Source organism: Chaetodon auriga, chromosome 17 (genome assembly GCF_051107435.1).
Source record: "Chaetodon auriga isolate fChaAug3 chromosome 17, fChaAug3.hap1, whole genome shotgun sequence".
NCBI classification, from domain to species: domain Eukaryota; kingdom Metazoa; phylum Chordata; class Actinopteri; order Chaetodontiformes; family Chaetodontidae; genus Chaetodon; species Chaetodon auriga.
Window position 1 is genome coordinate 22,969,405 of NC_135090.1, and position 22,343 is coordinate 22,991,747.

Here is a 22,343-nt window from a genome sequence, read left to right on the forward strand (position 1 = left end):
TCCAGCAGTTTACACACATCCAGAAACAGATATTTAAAAAAACCATGGCTCATCCTGGTCAGGCCAAATTAAATATGATATAAATACAACAAACAGAAACTTAGAAAGAAACACAGTAAGTTGTAATACTGTAATAAACAGAGTGGAAATACTGCGTGTCCAAACCTTCATGAAGGACGAGGATGACATAAATGTTGGTGTAGATCTGGAAGGTGTTTCTGGACGGCTGACATGAAGAAATGTAAGATATTATTCAGTACTAATGGTTTAATATTAGCCATGAGCCTTCAAATGTACAGGTGTGTAAAAAGGTGTGAAAATAAAAATGTTTCAGATCAGCTGGGTTTGGTCTCCACCAGCTCCGGAGAAGACCAGGACGATGAAACAGGCTGAGGCTCCACAGAGCTGACTGAGTGTTAGCGGACATGAAACTGTTGATCAGTGCAGCTTCAGACAAACGACGACCAGAATCAATCAGAATGACTGATGGGTTCGAAACTGCGCTCCTGTCACAGCAGGTGGTTTCATCACAGTCAAATGTACGTCCGGGTTTATTATTCTGCGTTGATCAGAGCCGAGAGGAGGAGAGACTCAGACGGACCGGAAGATGCATGAGAAGTCTGACTTTTGTTAAAAATCCAGACTCTGAAAGTGACTTTTTTTAAATTTCCTGCTTCAGTTCAGTTCAGCCTCCACGTAAAGAGCTTAATCCGACGCTCATCATGTTTGAATGAACTTTATTGGGACTGTCAATGGACAAAAACGAGCCGTTCACACACGCGTCGTCCCGTCACGTGATACGATAGAGGCTCGACACTGGACGACATCAACACACGACACAGTGTGTGTGTGTGTGTGTGTGTGTGTGTGTGTGTGTGTGACAGAAACACACAGAATAAGAATGAATGTCATGGAAAAGTTTCCACAGTTTACAGCAGGTTCCTCTGACTGAGCTGCTGTTCTTCAGGGCCCCATTCCAAACCAAATGCTCCACATTAATTAAACCCTCCGCGTCCGTCTGACTTCAAACCTACTGTGGTGGCTGAGGTGAGGAATCAGGGGTCACAGCAGCTGAAGATGATACTAATAAAGAGGAATAAAGAGCTTCGGCCAGATTTTATGAAGGCGCTCCAACGATTGATGCGGCAAAAACAAATTCCTGCAGTGCAAATTGATGTGGCGCGATGTCTCCAGCTCGTCTTTGTGTTTGCGTTAATGGCGTGTGTGTGTGTGTGTGTGTGTGTGTGTGTGTGTGTGTGTGTGTGTGTGTGTGTGTGTGTGTGTGTGTGTGTGTGTGTGTGTGCATCCATTGTCCTGTCTCACTAATCACAGCAGCTCGGGGCTTCATTTAATCAGCGGAGCGCGGCGCAGCGTCCCATAATAACTTATCAACAGTCGTAGCTTATAGATGAGCGCTTAATTGCCAAAATGCTGCAGAGCTTCTCCCTCCCCGTCATCATTATAATGTAAAACACAGACGCAGCAGACACCAGAGCTACCTGTTTCCAGGTTACCACCATTTTAGAATAAAAATCAGAGTAATTGCTTTTAATTTTCTCTCATCAGTCTTACTAAAAAGGAGCTTTTTTTTGTTTGTTTTACAGAGTGAAAAATATTTGATTTGCAGCCACGATCGTACTTTCAGAGCATCATCATCACCATCATCATCCTCCTCCACAGCTGCAGTCCCGACGCTCCATCAATCCTCTGCCTTTTTCTGTAATGACCGCGCAGTGCTTTCAAACAGCACAGAGGTCGATTCTTTACACCCGAAAGAGCCGAGAGTCAAACCTCCTCCAAGGCTGCACAAGCCTCCACGTGCTGAGCTCAGTGCGCGTTAAGAAAAAAAGGTGTTCGCAGTACTTTCATCTGACTCTGCTTCAGTGACGAGCGCACAACGTTTTCCATCTGCATCAGCAGATCACGAGAGGAGAGACAAAATGTGTAAAAACGTGCTTTCACACAGTGACGCCGTTAAAAAACAAAGCTGAACACACGGATGAACTTTCTTTACAGAGCAGCTGAAATCATCTGCGGACAAACACTGACGACCTTCATAAAGACGTCAGATGATTCCACTGTTCAGGAAAACGTGGCCTCAGGTTGTTATAAGATAAGATAAGATAAGATAAGGTGAAATGCAGTCGTTACACAGTCAGCCAAACGGTGATGAAAATTCACTATTTTAAGGTAAAATTCGTTTTTTTTTCCTGACGGAGGCGTTTGCAGCACACGGTTCGTCCAGGAGCCTTCAGAAATTTGGAAACTTCGTTTGATGATGCAGTTTCTGGCTGTTAATGGTGTAGTTTATTTTTCTTTTTTAATTTTAAGGAAACATGCTTCAGACCTGCAGGCGGGTTGTGTGGTTTTAAACGTGAGCCAAGGTTGATCTGTAGTGTCCTCTGTGACGCCACTGATTAGGATTTTAGGTTTTTCACACAGATTAATCCACTCTGGACTTTTAACCAGATTTGTTTGAGGCTTAGCAACGAGCTAATTAGACTGTTAATGAATAATTTGTGCTGTGATGTTTGTATCTGTTGTGTGTTTGTGTGTTTTTGCAGCTCTGACCAGAGGAATTTCTTTGGATTAGTTGAACTTCAGTCATGTGAACTTTGGACCAACAAAAGTCTTTTAAAAGTCTGTAAACTTGAATGTAAAATTCAGAATATGCTTTGATTTCATGTTTAGTTTCCTTCAGGTTCTTGAAAAGTTTGGAAATGTGGGAAAAATGTTGCTGCGTTTCATGGTTTTACTCCTCCGTCGCTCTGTATATTCTGCTGTTTGTGTATGTGAGGCGAATGGAACGCACCCTCTGTCGGCCATATTGGACCGTCAGCTGTTGTGTAACAGTATCTGATTGTACAGCTGATTGAACAGCTGTTCGCAGCTCGTCCAGCTGAACAGAAACGCTTCATTTTTCTCTTAAACTCAGGCGATGATTCCATCACTGCTGAGTTTCACAACATAATCAGCGAGTTCAGATCTGAACACACACAGAGAGCGAGGAAGGCTTCCACTCTGAAACTGACCGCCATGAGCCGCAGGCTGGAAGATCATTGGTCAGAAATGCTGACATCAGAATTTGTGACTTTGACAGAAACGTATGAGAAATTCAGCCCCAAAGAGGGAGCAGAGGCAGGATGTGAAACGTCTTCCAGCCGCTGACGGGGAGCAGTACGTCTTCTCAGGCAGGCTTTTGATTTGAAACATCTGCAGGAAGTGTCACGTTTCACTGACAGCAGCTTAACGGCGACTCAAACACAGCAAAGTGGAAGCGACTTAAATATTTCTGTCCGAGAAGCTGAGAGCTGCAGAGCGGTGAGTTTAACACCAGAGCTGCAGAAATCTGCTTTCATCTGGACCCTGAACGTCACATTTACTCTAAACCTGCGACAGCTGGTTTGTTGTGAACGCAGCATGGTGATGAACGTCGGTCCAGTCTCTCTTTTAGCTCCGTTTTTGGTCTCCTCCAGCTCCTCACGGAAATATCTTTAGCTTTAGCTGCTAAACGCTCTGCTCAGTTCACCGGCTCGTCCGTTTCTCTGAGGCTGAGCCGGAACAGTGAAGTCTGCCTGCTTCCTCTGCAGAAGAGAGGAAGGTTTCTGTTGTGTTTCCTAACAAAGGGGATTGGTGTGTGTTCTTCTGTAATCGCGGCGGCCGCCTCGTTTAATCACTCCCACACAAACACAAGTCCAGCACAGTTTCCCTCACGTGGACGAGGAGAGAGCGCCGGCCGGTCAGCTCACGTCGTGTCCCAGTTCCCAGCAGCATCAGGCCTCCAGGAACACCGGCTCCTGGCACAACAGCTGCTTTTTAATCCCCCCTTCACTTTTTTTGTTGTTTCCTCCTTTTTTTAGCCGGAAACGACCCGAGTTCTTGTGAAAGTGACATTTCTCTGAAGCGTTTGGCAGTTTTTAATCCTCCCTCTCTCTTCTCTCTGCCGTCCATTTCAGGTGCGAATAGGATTTTCCGCCGCTGCTGCTGGAAACATACAGGAGGAAAGAAAACGAGGTGGAAGGAGAACGGAGCAACAAAAGAAGAGTTTTTTAATTATCAGATATTGTATTTTTATTTTCTTTGATTTTTTTTACCGATTTTTATCTCTTGATTGTCGCATCCCAGATCACGCACAACATCCTCCGCCGTCGAGTCGTGGCGGTGACGCCGTCACCTGAGGCGACCCCTCCGCAGGTGTGACAATTTCTCTGCTCTGCTTTTATTTTGGCGAGGCGTCAACAGGCTTCCAAATTAAAATGCGAGGAGCGCGAGGAGACGTTCAGGGTCACGCTCTCTGAGGATAATTCAAATCGTCCTCCCTTACACTGAATCTCAAATTGCTTCTTTCCTTCATTTCTCACAGTAATGTGAGATTTGATAGTATTACAAAACAAAACAGGAGCAAATCTCCAGCTCGTCCACGCAGAGACGAGCCTCAGCGCACAGACACCATCACAGGTGCCGCTTCCAGCCAAAACGCCGTCAAGGTTAGCGATCAGAGCTACGACAGAGTTCCTGTTTGATTCCTTTGAGTTCCTTCAATAACGCGGTTTAAGTACGAGCCTGAACTTTCCAATGACCTCAACAGAGGAAGTGGGATCGCCTGCCAGCCAATCAGAGGAGCGGCTTTTAATTAATGACACAGCCTCATCAGGGCTGTTTGTGCAGGTCTGGAAACGTGAAAGTACGAGCGTGCCGCCCCTTTAACGACCATCCCTTTAAGTTTTCTTCCTGGTCGTGTGATCGATCGTGAACTTTTCCTCTCGCTCTGCTGGGTCTCAGTTTCACACCACATGCTGCTGCTCAGGTTGACAGATGAGATCTCCTTTTTGATCCGTGGTCAAAACCTGACGCCTACCCACGATGCAGAGCGTTATCCTAGCAGCGGCTGTCGTGGCGTGGAGCCTGTAGCCTGCAGCAGCCGCAGAGGTCGACCAGCTCACCTCCTTCAGCCTGATCACATGACCCTCGTTAGCAGAGGCAACGCGTAAAAGTTCGTTTCTAAGTCGACGTGCGAACGAGTCCTGAGATCGTCACAGCTCTGAGCTCACGAGCTCGTCAGACGTCTTTAAGCTCGCCTTTTGTTATTCCTCCAATGGGAACGTGAAATAATCAAGACTGAGTAAAACTTGTGGTATGAAACTGGGAAACAGTGTTCAGTCGCTCAGAAGCCTTCGCTCTCATCCCTTTAAGAGGAGGCTGGTCAGTGTTTCTGTCCACCTGTTTCCATTCACATTTTCAGTTTGAGCGTTAAAAACCTGAAGAAAAGAAGTAACTGAATGGATGAAAAGACGATCTGCTGGAAATTCGGTTCAGATTTAAATTCGGATCGACGCCGTCCATGTTGAAGTCTGGGTAACTTCCCTTTAAGAGGAGGAGTGTTATTGGCAGAGAGGATTGGCACAAACCTTCCCTTTAAGAGGGAGTTTGATTTGTTCCCAGAAAGTTTCCCTTAAAGCAGCGTCCTCGTCGTGGGGGGGGGGCACGCCGCGAGCTCGGGCGGGCGGATGGTCGTGGCCGAGGTGATGTTGTGCGTGACCTGCGGTGCCGTGGACACGGGAGGAGGAGGAGGGTGAACCGGAGCACTGAATGTGTGCCTGCAGCAGCAGTCTGACTGTACACAGCGACGATCGACCGACAGACAGGGTGGATTTCAAACAAACAAACAAACAAACAAACAAACAAACAAACACGCCGAGTGCCAAAGCTGGGATCTGCTGCATTCTCACTACACTTTTAAAAAAAGGGTTCTTCTTCTTCTTCTTCTTCTTCTTCTTCTTCTTCTTCTTCTTCTTCTTCTTCGTGTAAATAGGATATCTATGTTTGTTTGTTTCATTTTGTTTTTCCTGTATTGCTACAGATTTGTAAAATTTTGCGGAAAAATTTTGTTACATTTTGTAAAATGGGAGCAACTCGTCCCCCCGAAGCCCTCCTTGTTTTTGTTTTTTTTTTGTTTTTTTTTTGTTTTATTCCCCGCCCCCCCCCCCCCCCCAGTTTCTCTCGCCACTTTTACGTCCTCTTTTTTTTTTTTCGTTTTTTCGTTTTTTTTGTTGATGGATTTTTAAAAAAATCTGTGCCAGCAGTGGTGTGTGTGTGTGTGTGTGTGTGTGTGTGTGTGTGTGTGTCTGTCTGTCTGTCTCTGTCTGTCTCTGTGTGTCTCTGTGTGTCTCTGTCTTTGTGTGTGTGTGTGTGTGCGTGCATTTTTTTCTTTCTTTGCCGTCTCTCTTTCTGTTTTTGTACTGAACCAGAGTGGAACCACTACAAAAAAACACACACACAAAAAAAAGACGGACCAGTTGGCAATACTTCAGTCACTTCTTCTTCATCTCACCGGCACTGGACTTCCGCCCGCCACTTCCCTGCTGAGAGGAGAGGGGAGGTGGGAGGAGGAGGAGGAGGAGGAGGAGGAGGGCAAGGAGGGAGGAAGAGGGGGGACTTCGCTTCACATCAAATCAGATTTAAAAAACAAAACTCAAAAAAAGCACCTTTGGACCTTTTTTCTTTTTTTTACTGTGCTGAAGTGAAGTCAAGTGCTATTATTATATTATTATTATATTATTATTATTATTATTATTATTGTAGCCACTCTGTCTGGAACCCTTTTTTGAAGAAAAGCAAAGGAAAAAAACAAGAAAAAAAAAGAAACTCAAGCCAATCTGCACTTCTCGTTCCGACGAACATGCTTGTATGACCAAGTGACTGTCGTGGATTTTTGTTCAAAACCGATAAGGAACAAACAAACAAACAAACAACAACAACAACATGAAAAAAACAACAAAAAAAGCAGTTAAGAAACTGTCAAAATGGTGGCAAAGCGCAGAAGGATTCAACGGTAACGATCACACAACACACGCTTGACAGTAAAAACCCACAATCCAGACTCATGCTGCCTGAATCGTACTTTAATCTCTCTCTCTGTTTCTCTTCCTCGCTCTATCACTTTGTCCCTTCTTTCTTTCCGTCCTTTCTGTCTCTCTCGTCTTTCTTGCCTTTCTTCCGCTTCTCTTCTTCGTTGGTTTCTCTCTCTCTCTCTCTCTCTCTCTCTCTCTCTCTCTCTCTCTCTCTGTCGTCCTGCACACCATCATACACACCTGTAATAAGCAAAAACAAACAAAAAAAGATAAATAGCCTTTTATTCAATACATAACTACATGTTGGCTTGGTAGGCTTAGTTGAAACTAGTTCCATTCCGACAAAAAAGAATAATAGTAAAAACAAAATATGAGCTTCTTTATGTATCGCTTCTGCCGCTGTAGTGTCCTGGTCAGATTTAAAGATGATAAGACTACATATATCTGAAATACTGTATTTACAAATGCATACCAGGGCTGGCCTCAACAAACACGACAGCAGGGGGAGGGCGTTCAACTCCGTCCACTGGGCGACCGATCGATGGCGGTCAGAGGCTTCTGTACGAAGCTCCGGCTGCCGGCTTGAGTCCATCGAAATGCTTGTTTCTTCGCTTAAAGTCTGCATAGTTTCTTAAACTCGTAGCGTTCCGCACGCCGAAGCTCTCGGCGGCGCTGCTGCACGTCCTTCTGCAGAAACCCTGAAAAGAAAGCAGCGCCGCATCGAGGGGCTCGTGGTGGACGCACAGCCTTAGAAAGCTTCCAAGAGACTTTTATTTTTGCAAGTGCAAAGTTTTAATTGAATATTTTTCTGATGAATGATTGAATGTATTTGCTTTGAGGAGTTAAGTAAATGTGGGTTCACTGTCTGAATGTCTGAAGAGGAAAGAGTCGAGCACACTAGTACCAGAGCGGGAAAGTGAGGAGTGGCCTCAGCAGCAGTAGCTCCGGTGAAATGGCAAAAAGAAGCCGGTGGCGGCAGAAAAAAGCCACAAATGAACTTTTCCTGGAAGAGACTGACTGGAGAGGAGAATCTCCTGCAGGAGGAAGGAGGCTCAAGCTCCAACATCCAAAAACTGTGACGCATAAAGAAAATGGCAACCAGTAACATTTCAGATGATGCGCCATCTTTGTTTTTTAAAGGCCCGCTTCTCCAAAATCAAAGTATTTCCATGATCTCGCCACAATCTGCGAGATTTCTTGTGTCAGGTTCAACTTTGACACGTGAATTCACACAGTTGACTGTTTTGGTCGTTCTGGCTCCGCGTTCCCTCGAAGGTCACGACAGAGGAAGCTATCGTAGTTTATTAGCTGTGCTGCTTCGTTTTCTTGGATCTGAACCTTCACTGTCGGAGCGTAAAATGCTCCACGAAAGGTTGTTTACAGACAGGCGTCAGAACATGTGAGTAATATTTCTTGAATAAAATGTTAACTTTGTGTCCCGTTAGCAACGGAGCTAACTAGCATGAGAATTGACAGTGTTAGCGGTTAGCTCGACGGCTGCGGGACTTCCAGAAACGTACGTGAGGACAGACGAACTTCACGGTGACGAAAGCTTGAAGCAGCGAGCGTCTGCTCACAGTTTTTGGATGAAGAAACAAACCCTCCAGATTTATTTGTACTTCGATAAACCCTTGGTTGTCCTCTGGCGGCTCAGGTTTTGTTGCTACGGCCTCCATTTTGGAGGAATTTTCCGGGCGACTAGTGTGCACGAGTCCCTCTTTTGTTTCATTTAAAGTTCCTCTGTTTGCTCACTTTGAAATGTATCTGCTGCGCCTGGTTTCCACAGAAAGAGTTCAGCTGGCAGCATCCGCTCTCACGGCAGGACGACAGCGTGGAGGCTGACCTGTGGTCAGTTCTACCTGCTGTTTCAGTCAACTCGACCATTTCCAGCCCCAACAACGGTTGACTTTAAAGAAACATCTTTAGAGAGTGAGAGCGTGAAAGGCATCTTTCAGTTTTCAAGTTTGACATCTTGTCATCAGCGAACCCTCTGAAATCTTGTTTTAACACAGATTTTATCCTTTATTTCCCATCAAAAGTCTCTTTTTAGTCCATTTTTGGATGGTCTGTAGACTTTCCTGCTAAAGTTTGCTGCTTTCTTTCCTTCTCTTTGTAGCTCAAACAACGTTAGTTACAGCTGAAAGTAAAAATCTTGAGATTTGTACGTATTGTGCTACATCTTGACTTAGTCCCAGCTGTAACTACCGATGGCCGTTTGGACAAAATGTTGTGTTTGATTGAAGATTTCTCGTCTGATCCATCATCCGTAAACTTCAGGGGTCGTTTTCCGTCCTCTCTGTTCAGCTGTCTGCAGTTTTTAAATCGCACTTTTGCACTTTGATGTTAACGTCAAATGAGTCACCAGGGAAACGGATCAAAATGTAGAAATACACACAGTCAAAGGTGAAAGCTCTGATTGTTTTTTGGTTTTCACACTTTCAAATTTGTCACTTCAGAAGCTTGAAGGAGGTTTTTTAAGGCTCAAGTCGATGACGACACGAAAAGCGTGAGGACAGAGGTCCGTATACTGGATTTAGATCGTTCTGTGGAAGCTGTGTTTGGGCCGTCGTGCACAAACTTCCTGCAGATCATTTCCACATGCTGGCAGGGTTCATACGAGCCGAACACAAGCTGCACTTTCAAATCGACCTGGACAACTGATGTACAATCTGCTGCAAAATTACAATCATCGACAAACATCCCAAGTCAAGAACCAAAAAGTCTTCTCGTATCTCAGTTCTTGTGCTTTGATTAGACGGCTGAACCTCGTCAGAAGGTCTCAAACATCAACAGTAGGACAGAAAAACAAGTGGGGAGGCCTGGCCACGTGTGAATGAAAAGGTATTGAGGTTTTCAGAAGTCAGATTGGATTGTAGATTAAAACGCCGACTGATGAAGACACAAGCAGCAGACTTTTCTGTGTACCAAAACTGCTCATGAGACAATTTTTCAGCCATATTCGAGTTGTTAACTGTCTGAGCAAAGAAGAGACTCTTCTCCTGTAATTTTCCCTCAGACAGCAGATGTAAAAATCACAGACTTGATCAGTCAAACTCGACTCCAGCGTGCGAGCAGGAGCACAGTTTATGATTTCTTTCTGGGAAAACCAGGTGCACTAAATGTCTCTTTAAGGGGAGTTGAGGCCAGCCCTGTTTCATAACTGAGGTTCTGCTTCTTCTACTACTGCTACTATCAAACAACCAGCCCTGGGCACAAAAACAGGCCTGAACACTCTTTCAAATCACCCCTCCAGAACTCAAGGTGCGCTTGATTTTTCAATTCAATACCAGCATTTTTGAAGGTCTGAACCCAAAGTGGAGCACCGGCATGTTTTTATTCAGTTCCCGACACGATAAAGACGCTTCTGTTTATCAGCCTTTGGTCTGAAATGAGGCTGCGCTTCCTCAGTTTGGGCATCAGGTTGAAAATGCCTTTGTAGTTTTTTGACTTCCAAAAACAAAAATAGCCATCAGTATTCGTTTTTACGTTGATTGGAAAGTATTCAAGCTCTGTTTCTGTTGCCCAGGTCAGCAAAACAACCTGTTGATGTCTGCTGTATTTCAATAAAACACAGCCTTTTTCAAAGGGTACACCTCTTCACTGTGTGTGTGTTTCTGTGTGTGTGTGTGTTTGCCTGCTATGTGGTCTACATACACTTAAAGCTAACTCTCCCACATTATCGCTAGTTTACTGCATTCTGACCCAACATTTAAACACACCTTTTCAGCTCGTGCTATCAAACTCTGCATTTTGCACTGAACAGAAATTAACCAGGCGTGAGCTGCAGATGGAGGGCAGGAAGTGACTTTCTTCATAGCAAGCACTATAACACACACTCACGATGCTGATGTTTTCTGGTTAATCTGTTAATCCACAGGACAATAAAAGCTACGCACCCTTGAAAAAACAAAAATCATGAATGTTACCGACACATTTCATACTAGCTGTCCTTCTAGCTAGCTAATGCTACTTAGCATTGCAGCAAATCTTTAGGGTTGTGTGCGATTAAGCACAAAGTAAATGCAAAGGCTCAAATTTGCATCTATTTGTGCAAAATTCCCTTAATTCATGTGAGTTTCAGTGGAAAAAGCTCCATCTATCGTGAGGCTTTGCAGAGCGTCGTTTTGGGGAGGCCCGGACAGAGCTGCTGCTCCGGGGAGCTCTGGAGGAATAAACATCAGGAGTCGCACCGGATTCTGCTCTGATCTGGAGCCAGAAGAAGAGGGACTGGAGTGAATCAGGACCCAGAGTCTGTGGTGAGTCAGAGGCTGAACTGAACACAAACACCTGGACAGGGTCGATGTCTGCTGTTGTTTGCTAGCTTACGGCTAACGTACAGGTGTTGTGGCTATTTGAGGTGAATTTGATTGTCTGTGTTTATTCACATTAAGGCTTTTACACAAACTCCATCAGCCTACACAAGTCCGTTTTACCTGTAACACCTGTCTTCATCTGTGATGTCACCACCCCTTACCTGTGGGGTTCCTCAGGGCTCTGCTCTTGAGCCCCTTCTCTCCCCCCAAGTCATTTGATTAGGAAACATGGCTTCTCCTTCCATTGTTTTGTGGACGATGTCCGGCTGCGTATATCTCCCACTAAAATGCCTCCACCCTCAGTCTTTGAAGCCTCTGATTACTGTTTCCAGGACATTAAAAACCGGATGTCCTGGAACTTTCTGATGCTTAAGGATGTGGAAACGGAGTACGTTCTCTCTGGCGCTCCTGAATCCACCAGCTCTCAGCTCAAAACCCGTCCTGTCATCTTCTTTGATGACCTGTCGCTTTGACTCCTGTCGCTCCTTGTACATGGGAGTCAGTCGGTCATGCTTCGTTGCCTCCATTGTTTCAGTTTCAGAGTCCATTCCATGGACTGGCTGCCTCGTACTTATCTGACCTTTAAATTACTTATAACCCCACGAAGATGCAAGATTCGATGGGCTGTGTTGACTCTAAGGCTGGCCTAACTCTAACAGTATTCTGACAAATTAATAAAAACAACCAGAGGGAAACCATCCTGAAGGCGAAAAATGTAAAATATAAATTTCTCCCTTGTGTTTTCTGGAGGAGAGAGCAGTGATTTAGGGAGCAGATATGCTCTGCACGCTGCAGCCGACAGAGAAATTTAATTTCATTTGGGCTTTAAAGGAGAATGTTATCGATCTTCTCATCTAACTCATCTAAAACATGCAATGAGAGGCGTATTTCCATAAATGTTGAACTATGGCTGTACGTGTGTGTTATCAGGCAGCGTCGGCCCTTTTGTAACGACAGAGGACGATCATTCATCCTCACAAACCAGAAGAACTTCCTTTTCAAGGTAAACCTCACTGAAGTTTGTTAAACTGCTGATGTGAGTTCATCCAGCGCTCAATCATTTCTTCACAAGTAGAAACTCCAGACTTTCTTTGACCTCCGTCCACAGTTCAGACCGATCCGGCGAGGCGAGGTGAACGCTTCCAGCCTCGGCTGATTTCACCTGTTAAACCCACTTCAGTCCCGAAAAGAGGCAGATGATGGAGATGAGAGGAAGAAAAACAGCTCAAAGAAAAAAAAAAACTTGCGCGGCCTTGAAACCGACGAAGCCTGATGCAACTGTAAAAGAAGAGGGAGGCGATTCCTGCCCGCCGCTCGCCTCTTTAGCATTTCCATCGCGCTCATTCTGGATGTTCTCCACGTCGCTGAGCCCATCCCAGGCAAGCTGTAATATCTGGTCGGTATTCTCAAAGGATATCACGGTGCTGGTGTTAATTTAAGATAAGCTCTGCCTTTGGAATCACAATGAGAATGAAGGGGGCTGTAAAAAAAATTAAAAATGAATAAGAATAAAGGTGAGGAATCACATTTCGGGCTGATAGCAGCACAGAGCCGATTGAAAGCTGTCGTGCCCTCAGAGCGCTCGCTGTGTGGAAGTGTGTGCTTCTTCTAGTGATGTGTGCAGTGTGTGTGCGTGTGTGTGTGTGTGTGTGTGTGTGTGGATCTAAATATTCATATTGTGTGTCGAGTGTTTGGGGTTTGAGCTCGTGTCTCAGCAGATAAATCGACCTGCGAAAGATGAACATTTCTACAGAAAACACTTTTTGTGTATGATGCTGCGTTTGAGCCCCGTGGGAAATCAGGTAAATATGAGTTCTTGACTTGAAACACTGTTTTTGTCAGCTTCCCAGCAGTAAATAGGCTACTGCCTAAAAAATTCAAGCCTTGATAAAATTTGTATTGCCTCATGTAAAGAAACTTGTATTTGTCGTGTTTTATACATTAGAGAATGTAAGAAAAAAGGCATTTTTGTGTTCATTAAGCTAAAAAATGTCTTTAATATCATGATTTTTCAATTATCTTTGACATTGTGATGTTGAAGGAAATTAGCAGCGTTACACATGCATACAAAGTCAATATGAAGACGCAGACGATGTGAATCTGCACAAGTTTCCTGGAAATAAGTATGTGATGTGGCGCTGAGTAGAAACAGTGACCAGTTGGTCCACTTTGAAAAGCTCAGTCAGTCTTTTAGTCAGAGCACATCATGTGAGATCAACATGCAAACCAAGCAAAAATGTGCCAAATACTAACAATTAATTTACTGATATCTGCCTGGATTTTGGCTTTTTTGCTTTGAGCTTTTTGTTTTTATAACCACGTTGTATTTCAAGAGCCCATGTGTGAATGTGGAGAATTAAAATTTGAGAAAAAGCTGGAGCTCCTGGTTCATCTTGAGATGTTTGTTGGGAAGTTTGAGCTGTTTTTCATGCACAGTCGACTTTCACCCCTTGGTTTATATGTAAGCCAGCACCACTGCCCTGTTTCCCAGCTGTAGCTGTATCACAGTCACTTCCTGGATTGGCACATTGCAGCCACCGTACCTGGACTTTCTCTTCAGCATATGCATCAGATAAGTTTGCTGCCCTGCAGATGCTCTGGATGTTTGTCGCTCTCCGTCAGACTGGAACGACCTGTTTCATGACAAAGTAAACATGTGAAACTACAGATCCTTGAGCTGGAAGTTAACACGTCGCTCGTGTCCTTCTCAGGAATCTAACAGCAGTTTTCTGTGAACAAATAATTTTTCTTTTTCTGATTATTTTTAGGATTTGCTTCTAATATTTTTTTTTTTGCATTTGACTCTAAAACTTTCAGTCAAGATTTACTGCAGCTTTTATGCATTCAGTGAATAAAAAGGCTGATTTTGTTGAACATACAGTGAGCGTCTTGAGCTGCACCACGAGCTGCATCTTTCCACATGCAGCCCACAGGCATGGTGGGCTGCAGGGCTGCTTGGTTAAACCCCTGTCTGCCTGGGGAATCTGGACCTGGGACTCTGAGCAGGCCTCCTCCTCCTCCAGTTTCCCCTCTGAGGCTTTTCAGCTGCAGACTGCGTTTGTACTCTGCAGCTCCCAGGTGTGAGCGAGTGTAACTGTGTGAATGTGAATCAGAAAGTTGTTGAGAAACACTGCACACGCTCAGATAAGCTTCCCGGCATGAATAAAAAAATCTGAGGCCAGAGTCTCGTGAGAAATATCCGCCTCGATTTCCTTGGCAGACTCCAGGGATTGGAAAGCAGCTCCTTTATGCTGCTGTGTCGAAAATGTTCAACACACACCCGGCTGTGTCGGGATGTACTGTAAGCGTCTCATGTTTGAGTCTTGCAGTTGCTCTGGAAATCAAAAGAGAGTCGACACATCGCCGGGCTGCATCTGCCGCTGTATGGAGTAAACACCATTACATAACATGTCTGTGTGTTAATTGGCCGGTGAGACGCAGCCGCCGTTTTCTTCGCATGTCAGACGCAGACAGGACGGCGGCGGGAGATGGCCAGCGCTTCTCAGAAAGGCTTATGCAATTCGTCATTGTGTAATTGTGTCTCTTCACGCCGCCGTTCGGCCTGTAATTGGATGTTGGTTTTCTTCAGAGCGGCTCTGAGTCGTTGCATCACCTCAGCTTGTATAACCAGCAGTGATTTCTCTGTACGTTATCCGGCTAAAGTCCAAAACCTCAGCGCATAATTATTCACACGGGCTGAACAAAGGCTTCATGAGATATTTCACCGCTCAATCTGCAACAACTTGGCAGCAAAATCACTTCTGTGCTGTGAAAATAGACTGAAAGTAAACATCCAAAGTGGAACCAGAGAGAAATGTGCAGGTAGGAGAGGAACTTTAACCTCGATCTGAAGGGCAAACATGAATCAACATATGAAACACGGCGGCTTGATTTGTTGTCGAGATGCCTTCAAAGACGTTCAGAGGGCTGTTTGTACTTTGACCAAAGCTCATCACCAAACAAATGTTCTTCTAAATACAGAGCGAGTGCAGAGACGGCATGTGCATGTGAAGCAGGAATAAGAAAAAGGTGGTTGTTCATCTTTATCCTCGTGTTAACAGCGACACAGCTCTCAGTCTCGCCTCACAGCCTCAACTCGCTCTCTGTGCAGAATAATAATCGGATGCTTTATCGATCCTTGTGGAGAAATGCTCTTTTTGGACATCTTCCACATGGAGGTCAGAGGTCGGGTTCAGCTGCCCTGGAGCTGCCGAGGATTCGGTGTCTTGTGTCATTTCTGTTTTTTCCACTTTCAGGGTCTTTCACACGATTGCTGCATCTCAATTCAGGACCGGATCCCTGGAAGGATGCGGCCCGGAAAGGCTTGACCTTCGAGACGACCCGCAGTCTGAAGTGAGCCGGTGCTTTCAGAGGCTGAAGCTGAGGCGAGATGTGTGTTGGTCAGGGTTCTTTTTCGACAGGCGTTTCCAGGTTTGTCACCGGGAAGAAGCCCTCGAACGTCACGTCAGTCCAGCTTTAACCGTCACACGCACTGTGATTCACCACAGGTCCAGACCTGCAACAGGAGCAGTGCAGCTAAAAGTTAAAAGTGGGCTGAATTTGGACAAAAGTGAGGTCTCAGCTACATTCAGCAGCATTTAAAAGGTCATTACGGCTCATTGAAACGCTGTGAAAACAACACATGAATCTAGCTTGATGTGAGTTTGGCTCAGCTCTTTCCAAGTTTCCATCCGAACTTACAGAAAATCAGCAAAAGAAAATGTGAATTAATGTTTGTTTCCATCTGCTGCTGAACATGAGCTCATTCAGTGCCATTAAACCAGAGAGGAGAGCAGCTCATCTGGCTGCTTCGCCGCTGCAGCATCTCTCATTCAACCACTGTTAAAAGCAAATTCTGAGCTCTTTGTTGGTTTAATAGCATAAAATAAGAATAATGTATTGATGTTTAGCCATGCAGTGATCTCCTTCATCCAGTCATGTGTTCACACTGTGAACCTCTGAGTCTTTCCAGGACGCCTCTTTCATACCCAGTCATGATGCTCTCACCTGTTACCAATGAGCCTGTTTACCTGTGGAATGTTCCAGGTCAGTTTGTGTCAGAGACGATTAACAAATGATCACTTTGTGTTAAACTCGTTTTACTCAGCGTCCAAACTTTTTGGGAATCAGGGTCGTGCTTGTAACAAAGGCTCCATTCAACAACGCTCATACAATATGCAACAGCAGTGATCACGCATGTAAAAATGAGAAACGATGAAAAAGAGAATGTGAAACAGGAGACATGAAGTAGTGCAGGAGTTATAATGTTGGAAATAGTGGAATAAAATATACATATAAAATAGAATAAAAGCAAATAAAATGTGATCTAAAATCTAACTAATGTACATTCGTGATAAAATGTGGTGAAGAACAGGTTTGTGTGTATATGTATAAACATACAGGCACTCATGTAAACAGGCAGAATGTTAAATGTGACTGTCTTTACTGTTACCTGTACAGGTGAAGCGCGTCGGTGTTCAGGAGTCGTGCGGCCTGCAGGAAGACGAGCCGGCGCTGGTAAAAGTCAGAGTACGTCTTCTTTCAGCGAGACGGCAGCGTGTTAATCACATCACTGCAGACACATTAACAGAGTTATTAACGGCTGTAATCATCCTACAGCTCGCTCAGGCTGAGCACAGACGGACAGTCCCGCACTAAACTCCATCTCTGTGGGTCCACTGTGAGTCCTCGCTTCCTGGAGGTCACATGGAGGCTTGTTTTTGATTGGTCTGACTGACTGCTGCATGTGAGAACTGTGTCTGCTTCAGATTTATGAGCTGCGATGAAATGCTGTGTGTGTGCGCCTTGTAATCAATCCCAGAATAAATACAACCATTTAATCCGAGTAAATCAAAGCCGGAGAGGAGACGTGACGTGAAGACCATGAGAACACTGAGAGGTCAGCAGTTCCTGGAGGTGTTACCTGAGCGTCACCACACCTGTTTAAACACCTTTTAGCTGTGACTGAAGCCACAGCCAGTCCAGCTGTTTCACATCCGCTTCATGAGCTCACAGACTCGCTGCTCTGGGATCAGTCATTCACACTTTAAACGTGACATCCGTGCAGGCTGGGAAACGTAATAACTGCACTAATGACAAACCCGACTGTGTGCAGCTCCAAGTCGACTCTGCGGTTTAAAGGCGTCGTGGGACTTTCAGAGTTTCCAGTTTCAGCCTCATTCAGCTGTTTGAAGAAGCTTTGCGCTGCTCGTACATCAGCGTTCGACTGTTTTCTGTGGAAACAGGGACGGCCTGCGCTCTGCCTTCAGCGTCCGCCTGCCGTAACACGACTTGTACAATAACAGAGCTGCAGTTTGACTTGAAAAGAAACAAACAGGACGAGGTACGAGTCGTACAAATACTTTGGGCAGTGAAGAAAAGAAGAAAAACTCTGTTCTCTGCTCGTGTTTGTTTGGTGACAAACGACTTCATTCAGAGGTTTCAGCTCACCTCCAGCTGTTCCAGCTGCTCGTGCTTCAAGATGCTGCTTTTGGTAACAAGCGAATAAGTTCTTTATTAAAGGAAGCAGTGAAGTTTCTGGTTGTGAGCCAATAGAAGACGAGCGTTATGAGAAATTTAATGAAAAGTTGAAGCGCTGAGTGAATCAGGCCTTAATGGGCGGCTGCTCGTCAACAGAGCGCCGGTTACTCCGATCAGACCAGATATTGAGCCTCACCAGGAAACCTACGATGAGCCATCCCGCCGCACTTTATTATTTTTTAACCTTTGTGCGCAGCAGGTCTGTGGGCCGCAGCCGCTCCGCTCACATTCACACAGCTCCACACTGGGAGCTTCCCAGTATAACCACAGCTCCATACTGGGAGCTTCCCATTATAACCACAGCTTCTAATTGGTCAGCGCTGAGCAGATCCACTGAAGCGGCTGTTAAGGCATCAATAAGCCCTGAAGTGAATCCCTGCACTGCATCTGACCTGTCATAAATATTTAGAGTACAATACTTAAAGTGAGGACGAAGCAGCATCAGATGCTGACGTTAGATCCGTTTTGTTTAACCAGAAACAGCCAAAGCCACCAGACTCCATTCACAAAAACACTGATTTTAATCATCGTAACACGCGCTTCACTCAAACGCGTCTAAAACAAACTAAAATCAACAAAATCTTCTTGGCTCATCTTTCTGCTGTTCAGTCAATCATCACTGACTCTGGTTTGGTTGAAATAAACTCTAAACTCACGGATTCAGGAGAGGACAGACATCAGAGAAGCAGCAAAAACAGCATGTGTAGCCATATTTAACATTTCCACATCTGATTCAGGAATTACTTTCACAGAACATTGTGAGGCTTCAAAATGTTGGACTTCAGCTGATTTTCCCTGTAAAAAAGCAAAAGATAATGACCAGACAGCACAAACTCTGGTTTTGTGACGTGAAGTGGATCAGCCAGCTCACCAACATGGCCGCCGCCAGATCCGCGTCATCAGGGAGGCTGAACTACAAAGTTTATCTCAAACCAACAGCTGAAGACGAGAACAGGAAGAAGTAATCCGAGTTCCAGCTTCAGCCTAAATCTCAGTGTCTGTTCCTCTTTTATCTCAGAGGAAGACGTTAAAACACGCGTTTCATCAGAAGAAATCAGCTGCGGAGTGAGTCCACAGGAGGCTTCGTCTGCCAAACCAGTAACATCACCTGTTCATCGATGGCTCCTGAGACAAAGACGCTCAGCTGGGAAAAACTTTGCAAAGCGCTTAATCACAAAACCAGGAAGAGTCTGGATCTGAGGAGCTTTGACTGAACTGAAGCAGGCGAAACGAGAAAAAATAGAATTAAGCACATCTGATTAATTTGAACCGTTGAGTTTCTTCACACTGATGGTTTGCTCTGATTATTTATCCACTGCAGAGGATAAACTCACTTATTCATGTTAATTTCTGAACCTTTCTTTATCTATGGTAGACTTGTTCTTGTTCACAAACACTCCTCAGTCTCACATTCACACCTGGAAGCCACCCAGTACAACCGCAGCCTGATCCGCTGGTCTCTGATCAGCTGCAACCATTTAAATGAAGAGATCAGGAGATAACGGCGCTCGCGTTTGGACGGTCCCTCCTGGAAGACGGACGGTGTTGCTCTCGGCTGTTCACACAAGAAGTGGCAGAAGTATCTGTGTGAAGAACGGAGAAAGAGGGACTCAGACGCCGCCACCTTTCTCAGCTCCCACATCTGGCCAATCGGTGTGTGAAGTGGGTGTGAAGGCTGAAGCGTCGCTTTCACAAAGAGAAGTCCGACGTCACAGAGGTGTGAGGAGAGGAGGCTTCAGGTGCCGGTCTATCATCCGACAGCGACGGCGCCGCTCCTCCACGCTGGACAGGTGAGATCCACCCTGCTGGTCGGGACTCAAACCTGTGACCTTCAGTCCACAAGAGGCTTCAATCCTTATTTTTATAATAACTATTGATTAAAAAGAGTCTTTGGTGTGTCAGGTGAAAAAATATAATTCAAGTACACCTTTTAAGAATGTACTGAGCACACTTTGTGCTGTTTTTGTCACCTTCAAGTAAACTTCAGTGCACTCGAGTGTGAAAATGTACTTAATTGGCTCAACTTTTTACAAAATTTAAGCGAACTGAAGTACAGCAGTGAATCAGGATTCATGAGCACTGAAAACACAATCGCAGTACAATCGTATTATATCACCAGTGTGGTGGAAATAAACTTAAATAAACTTAAATCGAAGTTTTAGCTCTCTTTTAACTCTGTTTTAGCTCTGTTTTGGTCTCTTTTAGCTCTGTTTTGGTCTCTTTTAGCTCTGTTTTGGTCTCTTTTAGCTCTGTTTGTTTTAGCTCTGTTTGTTTTAGCTCTGTTTAGCTCTCTTTTAGCTCTGTTTTGGTCTCTTTTAGCTCTGTTTTGGTCTCTTTTACCTCTGTTTTAGCTCTGTTTTGGTCTCTTTTAGCTCTCTTTTAGCTCTGTTTGTTTTAGCTCTGTTTAGCTCTGTTTTAGCTCTGTTTTGGTCTCTTTTAGCTCTCTTTTAGCTCTGTTTGTTTTAGCTCTGTTTTAGCTCTCTTTTAGCTCTGTTTGGCTCTCTTTTAACTCTGTTTTAGCTCTGTTTTGGTCTCTTTTAGCTCTGTTTTAGCTCTGTTTTGGTCTCCTCCAGCTCTGCTGAGGGAAACATCTGCTCTTCTGCTGCTGAACGCTCCTCTGTGTCCAGCAGCTGGTCTCAGCAGGTCTGACCTGTGGAGGGAGCTGCACCTTCAGATGATCATCGTCCGTAAGTTCATACTCTGACACCAACACCCTGTTTTCATGTTGTCATCTGTGCTGAGTTTTTCTGAAAATAGCGATTTTAGACGACTTCTGATCCATTTCAAAATCAAAACAGAACTCCAGGAACTGACTGAATGCTTCAAATCAACGATTCAACACGTCAGGAGCTCCCGAGCTTCATTTTCATCTGTGTGAACCTGACGCAGGTGGAGCACATCCATCCCAAAGAAAGCCCCGCTCAGCCTCCGCCCTCACGCCCCCCCCTCCCTCACGCGCCCCCCCCTCCCGTTGGTACAGATTTAACCTGCGAGGTGTCAGTCAGGAGCTGCACCCGCAAACCCCCGACTTCCCTGCAGCTACACCCCCCCCACCCCCATCCCCACCTCCGGTGTCAGCACCCTCACGGGAGCACAGTGTTACTGCATCTGTGTCACCACGAAAACACACACACACACACACACACACACACACACTATACAGCAGTCTGTTAAATGGAGCAATTCACAGGAAAATCTCCGGCTCAGTGAAGAGAAACACACACACACACAAACACACAAACACACACACGCACACACACACACACACACACACACACACACACACACACACACACACACACACTCTCTGCATGAATATGGAGCTAAAAGGCAGAACCATAAACACACTCTTGTACACTGGAAGCATTTAGGTGAACACACACACACACACACACACACACACACACACACACACACACACACACACACACTGCGGCTCCGTATATTGCACGGAAATGTAATTTCACTCTGAACTTTTCAACCCGTTCTTTCAGGAGACGAGACGGAGGGAGAGTACGAGGAAAATCAGTATTTTTGGCAGCTGGTGAGTGAGGCGAAGCCTCCTCGTGGAGACCCTCCTCCTCCAAACAGCAGCCTGAGATGTTTTTAGACTCTGCAGCACATCAAGGTGCCGAATTGTGAGTTTTTACGAGACAAAGTCAAACATCTTTTAACGAAAACTTTTTTTTTTCACAGCTGCTTCAGGAGGTTTTTTTTAATGTAACACAAGAACAACTGAGGTTTTCTTGTTCATTCTTTTTGCTCCTGAAGACACGTCTCTAAAACGCTGATGTGATCATAAAAAACAACCGGGATAAAAATAATGAGAAAAACCAGCTAATGAGAACTCGTAACCTCTGATATTTCCAGCACGTCACCAACATTTCTTCTTAAGAAACGTTTCTTTAGCTGCTCGGCTCCATCAAATGGAAATATTTGACATTTTTTCTGCAACATTTTACAAATATTTTCAACAAATCCACATTTTTACTGTCGTTGCAACCATTCAGATCTCTGCTAGAATTGAAAGTTCAGCCACGTTCGGCAGTAATTGACCTGTCTGAGAATGAAAATGTGATTATAACCCTGAGAAGCAGGGTTGGAAAGATGGAAAACCTTGTGAGTTATTAACAGTTCTACCTCCAAAAATGAGTCAAATCAAACAATCTGAGAGAAAAACACCTCTCGCTTCGCAGCTCATGGACCAGAAGCCAAACTGGTTCAGACCCTGTTCATCCAGGTGTGAGCAGACATGTTGGCAGGTCATAGCAGGGAGTCGCTAACTTTATCTAAATGTCAGCTTTCAAGAGCTTCACCAACAAAATGAGACATAAAAACACACCGAGGAAGAATCCAATAAAACAGACGTGAGCTGAAATAAGAGCGAACTGAAACCAAACAGGCGAATCTGGATGAAACAAGCCGCTTTTTAAAGGATCCAAAGTCCAAACAGAGACGGTCTGAACCTGATCAGGTGGTCCAGAGCTGCTGTCGGACCCTGCAGGGCTGCGTTCAGGATCATCCTCAGGCTGCAATGTCAACAAACTTCATCACTCGTCGATATTTCACCTGTTGAAAACACAAGCTGAGCAAATATTTGAGTGTCAAGTTTCACCTCAGCTTCAGTGGAATCATCGCG

At 45.0% G+C, this 22,343-nt stretch overlaps 1 protein-coding gene across 3 annotated transcripts in view; it reads left to right on the plus strand.

Annotated features, from left to right (window-relative positions):
* Positions 1 to 10,451, plus strand: part of LOC143334976 (zinc fingers and homeoboxes protein 2-like) — a 94,682-nt gene extending 84,231 nt beyond the window's left edge. For all 3 annotated transcript variants that reach the window (XM_076754054.1, XM_076754053.1, XM_076754055.1), the window contains exon 5: positions 3,957 to 10,451. The gene's annotated coding sequence lies outside the window, so the exon portion shown is untranslated. The remainder of the gene's footprint in view (positions 1 to 3,956) is intronic.
* The last annotated feature ends 11,892 nt before the right edge of the window (positions 10,452 to 22,343 follow it).